This window comes from Mustela nigripes, chromosome 2 (genome assembly GCF_022355385.1).
Source record: "Mustela nigripes isolate SB6536 chromosome 2, MUSNIG.SB6536, whole genome shotgun sequence".
Taxonomy (NCBI): Eukaryota; Metazoa; Chordata; class Mammalia; order Carnivora; family Mustelidae; genus Mustela; species Mustela nigripes.
The window spans coordinates 89,341,955-89,351,206 of NC_081558.1; positions in this window are offsets into that span (position 1 = coordinate 89,341,955).

A 9,252-nucleotide genomic window follows, 5' to 3' on the forward strand; every position below is an offset into this window, starting at 1 on the left:
ACTTGTGATCTCTGTCTGTCAAATACATAAATAAAATCTTTTAAAAAGAATGTACTAATGGGGGGCTGGGTGGCTCAGTGGTTTGGGCTGCTGCCTTCGGCTCGGGTCATGATCTCAGGGTCCTGGGATCGAGCCCCGCATCGGGCTCCCTGCTCCGCAGGAAGCCTGCTTCCCTCTCTCTCTCTGCCTGCCTCTCTGCCTACTTGTGATCTCTGTCTGTCAAATAAATAAATAAAATCTTTAAAAAAAAAAAAAAGAATGTACTAATGGAAACTTTAAAAGAGCATGCCTTTTGAATTTTAATGAATTTCAATGAAATGTAGTTACAATTTGTAGTTACATAGATAAATAGATCGGTGGAATAAAGGTCTATATACTCATATATGTCCATTAATGAAACTGTTTATTATTAACTTGTTAGTTAAGTTTTTGACAAATTGCAATTATATTTTTGTGTGATAGAACTAGTTCATGGTTCCAGTTGTATATGATACAGATAAATAGCAGTTGATAGCTCAACAACAATCATTTATTTTTTAAAGCATAAAACTATTTTCAACCATATGTCCATAAAAGACTTTTTTCTTAGGCTCACTCAATAGCTGTGTTTTTGATGGAAAAAGATCGAAAACTGAGCAAATGTTGATGATTCTGATTGAGGGGTTAGAATTTGGCTCCAACCTCCTTCTTTTCTTCAAGAGCTCTTTAAAGATTTTATTTGTATATTTGAGAGAGAAAGAGCACAAGCCGGTGGCGGGGGGGTGGGGGGTGGGCAGGGGATGGAAGCAGGTGGGTGGGTGGAGGATGGCAAGCAGAGGGAGGGGGAAGCAGACTTCCTGCTGAGCAGGGACCCTGACCTGGGGCTCAGGGCTAGATCTCAGGACTCCAGGATCATGACCTGAGCCAAAGGCAAATGCTTAACTGACTTAGCCACCCAGGCACTCCCTTCAAGCACTTTTTAAAAGAAAGGGACATTTAAAATTTTTTGTTATTTTTTTCTTTTTAAATTTTATATTCAGTAAAATTGCCCTTTGTCTTTTGGTGTACAGTTGTATGTATTTTAATACATGTATAGATCCATGTATCCACCTCCATATCCATGTACAAAGCAGTTTCTTCACTCCCAAATATCCCTTGAGTGATCTCTTAATGGTCACTCCCCCTACCCATAGTCCCTGTGAATTTCTTTTTTTTTTTTCTTTTTAAAAATGTTATTTATTTTTTTGACAGAGAGAAACACAGTGAGAGAGGCAGCATAGCAAGGGGAGTGGGAGAGGGAGAAGCAGGTTCCCTGTAGAGCAGGGAGTCCCACTCCATCCCAGAACCCAGGGGTCATGACCCAAACTGAAAGCAAATGCTTAGCAACTAAGCCACCCAGATGCCCCAATCCCTGTGGCTTTCTAATCTGGTTTTCTTCGTAGGTTAGCCTTTTGGAGACAGTCGTCTCAATGAGATCACCTAGCATGTAACTGTTGGAGAGTAACTTCTTGCACTCAGCATGCTTTTAAGATTCATCCAACTTGTTTTCTGTATCAAGGAGTCCGTTACTTTTTACTGCTGAATAGTACTCCTTAATACGGATTTACTACACTTAATTTATCTATTCACCCACTGAAGGAAATTTGTGTTGTTTCCAAATGTAGGGAATTACAAATACAGCTATGATAAACACTTCTGGGGTGCCTGGGTGGCTCAGTCATTAAGCGTCTGCCTTTGGCTTGGGTCATGATCCTGGGGTCCTGGGATGGAGTCCCACAGCTGGCTCCCTGCTCCCCCTGCTTGTGTTCCCTCTCTCGCTGTGTCTCTTTCTCTCAAATAAATAAAATCTAAAAAATAAAAATAAATAAAATAAAACATCTGTGGTCAGATTTTTGTGTGGATATGTTTTCATTTCTTAAAGCAGTTACCAGGAGTGGAATTTTGGGGTCACAGCAGTAAGTTTATAAGAAACTATCAGTTTTCCAGAGTGGCTCTACCATTTTGCATTCCCACCAGTGGCACCTGGTGTGTTAGTAATTCCTATTTTAGTCACTCAGAAATGTAATGCTATCTCACTGATTACTGGAGTTTCCCCAATAGCTAATGATATTGAACATTTTTTTTCATGTGCCTCTTTGTCATCCATTTGATCTCTATGGTGAAACATCCACTCATTTCTTTGGTGGATTTTTAATTGAGTGTTTGTTTACTTATTGTTGACTCTTGAGACACCTTCATCTGATCTAGATTAAAGTCCTTTATCAATATGTGATTTGCAAATATTTCCTTCCCTCCCAGTCTGCAGCTTATATTTTCATTCTCCTAACAGTGTCTTCTGCAGAGCAAAAGGGTTATTTTTTTTTATTGTGACAAAACTCAATTTATCAATTTTATTATTTTTTTAAGGAGAATACTTTTGGTGCCATAAGTAAGAATTCTTCACCAAATCTTAAGTCTTCTATGCTTTTTTCTAAAAATTGTACAGGTTTATATTTTATATTTAGGTCTCTGGTCCATTTTGAAATGATTTTTATGTATTGCATCAGGTTCTGGTTGAAGTGCTTCTCTCTCTTTTTTAACCCAGGGATGTGCAATTGTTCCAGCACCATTTGTAGAAAGACTGTTTTCATTTATTTATTTGTTTGTTTGTTTTAAGTAATATCTATGCCCAATGTGGGGCTTGAGCTCATGACTCCAAGATCAAGAGTGGGGTGTTTGTGTGCCTGGGTGGTTCAGTGGGTTAAGCCTCTGCCTTTAGCTCAGGTCATGATCTCAGGGTTCTGGGATCAAGGCCTGCATTGGGCTCACTGCTAGATGAGGAGCCTGCTTCCACCTCTCTCTCTGCCTGTCTCTCTGCCTACTTGTGAATTCTGTCTGTCAAATAAATAAATAAAATCTTAAAAAAAAAAAAAGGTTGGGTGTTCTACCAACTGAGCCAGCCAGATACTCCCAGACTTTTTTTTAATACTCTAAGTGGCTTTTGCATCTCTGTCAAAATTATAAATTATATGTGTGTCTATTTCTGGACTCTCTATCCTGTGCCACTGATCTCTGTGTCTATCTCTTCAACAACACCACACTGTCTTGATAAGTGTAGCTTCCTAGTGATTTTGGAAATCAAGTAGTGTGGTTTGTTAAAACAATTTTCTGAAAAAGATAAAAGCATAACTCAAACAGATTAAATGAACAGATTAATTTCTTTAATAGTTATATTAAAGAAATGTTAACTATTTTACTTTACTTGCCACTGAGGGAACTGAGCTGATATTATAAATCATTCAAAAGAAAGGTCAAGAGACACACATTTGTTCAGAGTAAAGGAATATTGAAATGAATTGCACGTGGAGAAGAAACTGGTGTTTCCAGAGTGTGAGGGAATACATTTGAACCTCTACCAAATGAAACAGAAGGCCTATCTATCTTACAGTTATAAATCAGTTAGAATCAGAATCTGATTAGAATTAGAATTACAGTTAGAATCAGAATCTGATAAAGTCGAAAAGTATGCTTATAGAAAATGCATGGTTTTCCACTGAAGTACAAAATGTTCTTTCTACAGATTGCTCCAAATTTCTTCTTCCTTTAAAAAGTTGTCTGACCTCTTCTACTTCCTTTGCTTTTTTTTTTTTTTAAAGATTTTGTTTATTTATTTGTCAGAGAGAGAGCGAGCGAGAGCACAGGCAGACAGAGTGGAAGGCAGAGCCAGAGGGAGAAGCAGTCTCCCTGCGGAGCAAGGAGCCCGATGTGGGACTTGATCCCAGGACGCCAGGACGCTGGGATCATGACCTGAGCCGAGGGCAGCTTCTTAACCAACTGAGCCACCCAGGCATCCCTCCTTTGCTTTTTCATATAAATGTTAGTATCAGCTTGTCTATATCTACCAAAACACCTGCTTGCCTTGGATTGGTACTGTATTAAGTCTATTGTTAATTTGGGGAGAAAATGAGATCTTTGCTTTGCTGAGTTTTCCAATTCAAGAATATGGTATATTTTTTAATTAATGTCTTCTTTGATTTATCAGCATTTTGTAGTTTTTAGCATACAGTTTCTGTACATATTTTATTAGATCTAGACCAAAGTAGTGAATTGTTTGACCTATTATAAATTATATTTTTAAATATTTGCTTTCTAGTTTTACATTGTTCATGTATAACTGATTTTTGAGCATTGACTGTGTGTTATAACCCTGCTAAAGTTGTTAGTTCCGGCAGCTCTTCTGGGATAGCTTGAGATTTTCTACTTACAGAATCACGTTATCTGAGAATAGGAACTTTTTTGTTTTTTCTTTCAATTTGTATGTTGGGGTTTTTTGTTTTTTGTTTTTCTTGCCTCATTGCTCTGAGTTAAAATTTTCAATACAATGATGTAAAAGTAGACATTCTTAACTTATTCCCGACTTTAGAAGAAAGCATTTAACCATTAAGTATGATATTAGCTGTAAAGATATATATATATATCTCAAATATGTATATATATATATTTGAGAGAGAGAGAGAGAGATGCTCTTTAGCAGGTTGAAGAAATTCCCTTCTAATTCTAGTTTTTGTTCAGGATGATCTTTCTTTGTCTACTTCTGGTATCAGAATAATGCTAGTCTCATAAAATGACCTGGGATATGTTCCATTTTTTTCTATTTCATGGATGTTGCATTTCTCCTTTAGATGTTCCAAGAATTCATCTCTGGGACCATTAGGGCTGGGCAATTTCTTTTTGGAAGGCTTTTAACTACAAATTTAATTTCTTTAATAGTTATATTAAAGTTATATGACAGCTCATGTTATAGATTTTTCTTGGTTGAACTGAAAATGGTCCATTTCATCTAAGATATTAAATTGTGTGCATAGGGTTATTCATAATATTCTCTTGTTAATCTTTTAGTGATTACAGAGTCTGTACTGATCTCTACATTTTTAGTCTGATATTGGTAACTTGCATCTTCTGTTTTTCTTTTTCAGTTTTGAAGTTATTCAGTTTTATTGCACTCAGAAACCCGCCTGTAGTTTAACTGATTTTCTCTATTTTCTGTATTAAGTTTTGTTAATTTATAGTCTCATCTCATTTTCCTTTGTTATCCTTGATTTGGGTTTAGTTTGCTTTTCTTTTTTCTAGTTTCTTAAGGTAAATGTAAGTAATTGATTTGATTATTTTTTTTCTTTTCTAATATAAGCATTTTAATGCTATAAATTTTCCTCTAAGCACTCCCTTAGCTGCATCCCACATATTTTGATATTACGTTAATTTTCATTTCATTCAAAATACTCATAATTTACTGTATAACTTCCTTTCCAGCCATGGATTATTTGGAAGTGTATTGATTAGCTTCAAGTGCTTAAGGATTTATCTGTTATATTTCTCTTACTGATTTGTAGTTTGATTTCATTATGGTGTGAGGATACACTTTGTATATTTTGAATTTTTAAAAATTTGTTAAGGTTTGTTTAAAGATTTAGAATACAGTCTGTCTTGGTGAATGTTCCATGTACACTGAAGAAAATATTTTCTTCTGTTGTTAGGTGGAATTTTTTCAAATATCTGTTGGTTGCTGGCTTTGTTTAATCACTCTATATCCTTGATATTCTATTAGCTCTATTACTGAGAAAGGAGTGTTGATGTCTCCAACTCTAATTATGGATTTGCCCCTCTCCTTCCAATTCTGTTAGTTTTTGCTTCATGTATTTTGAAATTCTGTTGTTAAATACACATTTAGGATTGTTACGGTTTCTCGGTTAGCTAACCCTTTCTATCACCAGTAATTTTCTTTTCTCTGAAGTCAGGTCTGACATCAATATAGCCACCTCAGCTCTCTTGAGTAGTGTCTGCATGGAAAATTTGCTTCCATTCTTTTACTTTAATCTATGTGTATCATGACATTTAAACTAAGTTTCTTGAGGCACGTGGGTAGCTCAGTTGGTTAAGCAAATGCCTTCAGCTCAGGTCATGATCCTGGAGTCCCAGGATCAATTCCCACCTCCTGTTCCCTGCTCGGCAGGGAGTCTGCTTCTCCTGCTGACCTCTCCCCTCTCATGCTCTCTCTCTCTCTCATTCTCTATCTCTCAAAACAAACAAACAAACTAACTAACTAAAAATAAATGAAGTTTCTTATAGATGGCACTGAGATGGGTCATGTTTCTTTTTTTTTAAAAAAGATTTTATTTATTTATTTATTTGACAGAGAGAAATCACAAGTAGACGGAGAGGCAGGCAGAGAGAGAGAGGGAAACAGGCTCCCTGCTGAGCAGAGAGCCCGATGTGGGACTCGATCCCAGGACCCTGAGATCATGACCTGAGCCTAAGGCAGCGGCTTAACCCACTGAGCCACCCAGGCGCCCCTGGGTCATGTTTCTTAATCCATTCCAAGAACTGTTGTTACTAAACTGGAATGTTCAGATCATTTACATTAACCTTATTATTTATATGTTTGGATTTTGACTGATAGTATTCCAAATTCTGGTGTTTTCCTCTAATCTGTTATTTGCTTTCCAGAGTCTTCAAGTATTGTTTCATGCATTCTGCCCAGGTTTTGTAGTTATAGTCAATGAAAGACAAGATATAAACTGTGCTTACTCCAGCTTATTTATAACTGGAACTCTGGGAATAATTATTGTTAGAGCTCCCCTTAATCTAGGGATTAGATTCCAAGTTTCTGACTGTCATGTTCAAGTTCCTATCTAATCCCAGGATCTCAAATTTGCCATGAATCCAACATACTTACATAAATACTTTCCTTCAGCAGTTAAAAAATAAAACAAGATTCTCAGGATTCCTAGGGAGAGCTGCTAGAAATATACCCAGCTGACTCAGAAGTTCCCCTTAGGACAGAGAGGCTTGGGGTGAGGACCCACAATGTTATAGACTTTTCTAAGGCCAAACCAAACCAGAATCTCTAGGTTGGTAGATGGCTGATGTCTCAAAATCATGCCATGTAGAGAAGGGTCATTTTTGAAGGTTTCACTGCCTTTCCCTCACATATTGCTTAAGTATACTCACATTATTTTTCAACTAGACACTGCTAAAGACTTCAACGATCCACCTTCTTTCAAAATTCCTAATTTAAGGCAAGTTTCAGTGTCTGTTAGCTCCATGTATGATAGCTTAGAATCTATAGGACTGAGACTGGGATGTTTCTGTCACTAAAATATTCTTTCTCTGGGCCCAGAGCATCTGAGATGTCTATTTACTGTGAGGAGGTACTTTCAGTGGTACCAGGACACAGAAAGTTCCTATTATTCCAGCATTTGTAGATATCCTTCATATGTACCTTTTGAATGGTCTAATCTTTGTGATTCAAGAAGCTGGGGCAGGTTCTTTTCCCAAAGATTTGAGGTTGCAGAAGGCTCAACTACTAGTTTGTGGGTGTAGTCTGCCACCTACTGTCCAAAAATAGTATTTGCATGCTTGCTTTCATAGCTTAAAAACATGATTCAAAATACAAATTATGTTTCAGTGTTTCTTACGAATGAATGTGACAGCAAATCTGGATTTTTTTTAAATCCACAATCTAATGATATGCCTCCTCCATTCTAAACACTGTATCTCTATTCCCTTAATATTGGACCAGAACCTGGGCTTTAATTAATCTGCAGAAAAAAATATTATTAAGGGAGTGGGTTATATCAATCAAATTCTAAGGTGTTTTATTGCCCATGCATAGTTTGAGGTTTGATTAAGGTCTTCAGCTACTTCAAGGGAAAAAAACTTTTCTTCATCTAGATTTATATTCTGTGGTCAGGAATAAAGAAGAGGTAGAAAAAAGGGTAGACCAGACTTTGGCGATTTCATTTCTCTTCCCCTAGAAACTTCTGCCCCTACATCTTCCCAGGATTCCCTCCATGTCAACATTCAGATAGCAACTCACATGCTTCCTAGTGAGACTTTCCAGACCTCCTGAGTAAAGTAGCCACCCCTCCCCACCCCAGTCACTCTGTTACCCATTACCCTATTTTTATTTCTTCCCAACACTTAGCAATAACTGAAACTATTTGATTCATTTGTTTATCAATGTGTCTATTGTCTTCCTTCCCTACCCCAAAACCCACTAAAGGTAAGGGTCATTTTCTTGTTGACTGCTACATCCCAAACACTCAGAACAGGATCTGATCCACAGTATTTGTTGAAAAAAACTAATAGATACAGTTATTTTGTGAAATCAGCCATCTGCTTTGTACATTGTTTCCTACTGAATAGAGCCACAGAAGCTGGACAGAATGCATGGAATAACTCTGTGGAAGACTCTGGACAGTAAATAACAATGGGCAGGTTGGGGGGTGATGGGACACCAGAATTTGGAGTACCATCTATCTAAATCCAAAAATCCTGTCAAAAACAAGACAACAAGCCCAAAATGAAATCATTTATACTAAGTGCCATGTCATCAAACTTAGATTTAACTTAATTACAGTTTCATCTCTCCCAGAAATGAAATCTTAAACAGCCAATCACTACTGGTTAGGTATTCTTCCTGGTAGACCCCTTCCCTAAGGAAAAGTTCCTTTGCAATAACCAACTTACTTTTTCACCTAGTGTAACTTTCTTGTTCCCACTCTCTTCTGGCTATCGTGGTCTTTAATTTTATACAGGTCTTCAGGGCTTCTTTCTATCTGCTAGATTGGATGTTGCCCCTTATTCAAATTAGTTTTTGCTCAAATAAGCTCTTAAAATTTTTCATGTTTCAGTTTCTCTTTTAACAGTATCAATAATGACATAAGTGTAAATGATCTAAGGATACTTACTTAAACACAGGAAGTGTCAGGATGGATTAAATGGCATGACCCAACTCTATGCCATCTGTAAGAAGCTCAGTTCAAATATGATACACGTGGATCAAAAGTAAAATTTTGGAAAAGATATACTTAATCCCAATAGGGGAGCAAATATCCCATTTCAAGCAAGTATCACATCATTCATTTGTGCATTCAGTCAGCAAATACTCATCGAAAATATACTGGGCTTAAGACATTACATAGCACAATTTTCGGTGTTACCAGGTAATCTTAAGAGCCATAGCTAAGGAACACCTGGATAGCTCAGTTGGTTAAGTGTCTAAATCTTGATTTTGGCTCAGGTCATGATCTCAGGGTCATGAAATCGAGCCCCAGGGCAGGCTCCACACTCAGTGAGATATCTGCTTGGGGTTCTCTCTTCCTCTACCTCTGACCTTCCCCCTGGCTCACTCTCACTCTCTCTTTCAAATAAACAAATCTTAAAAAAAAAAAAAAAAAGCCACAGTTAGGAGTGAATTGCATTAGTTAGGTCATTGGGTCGCTGTGGGATAGG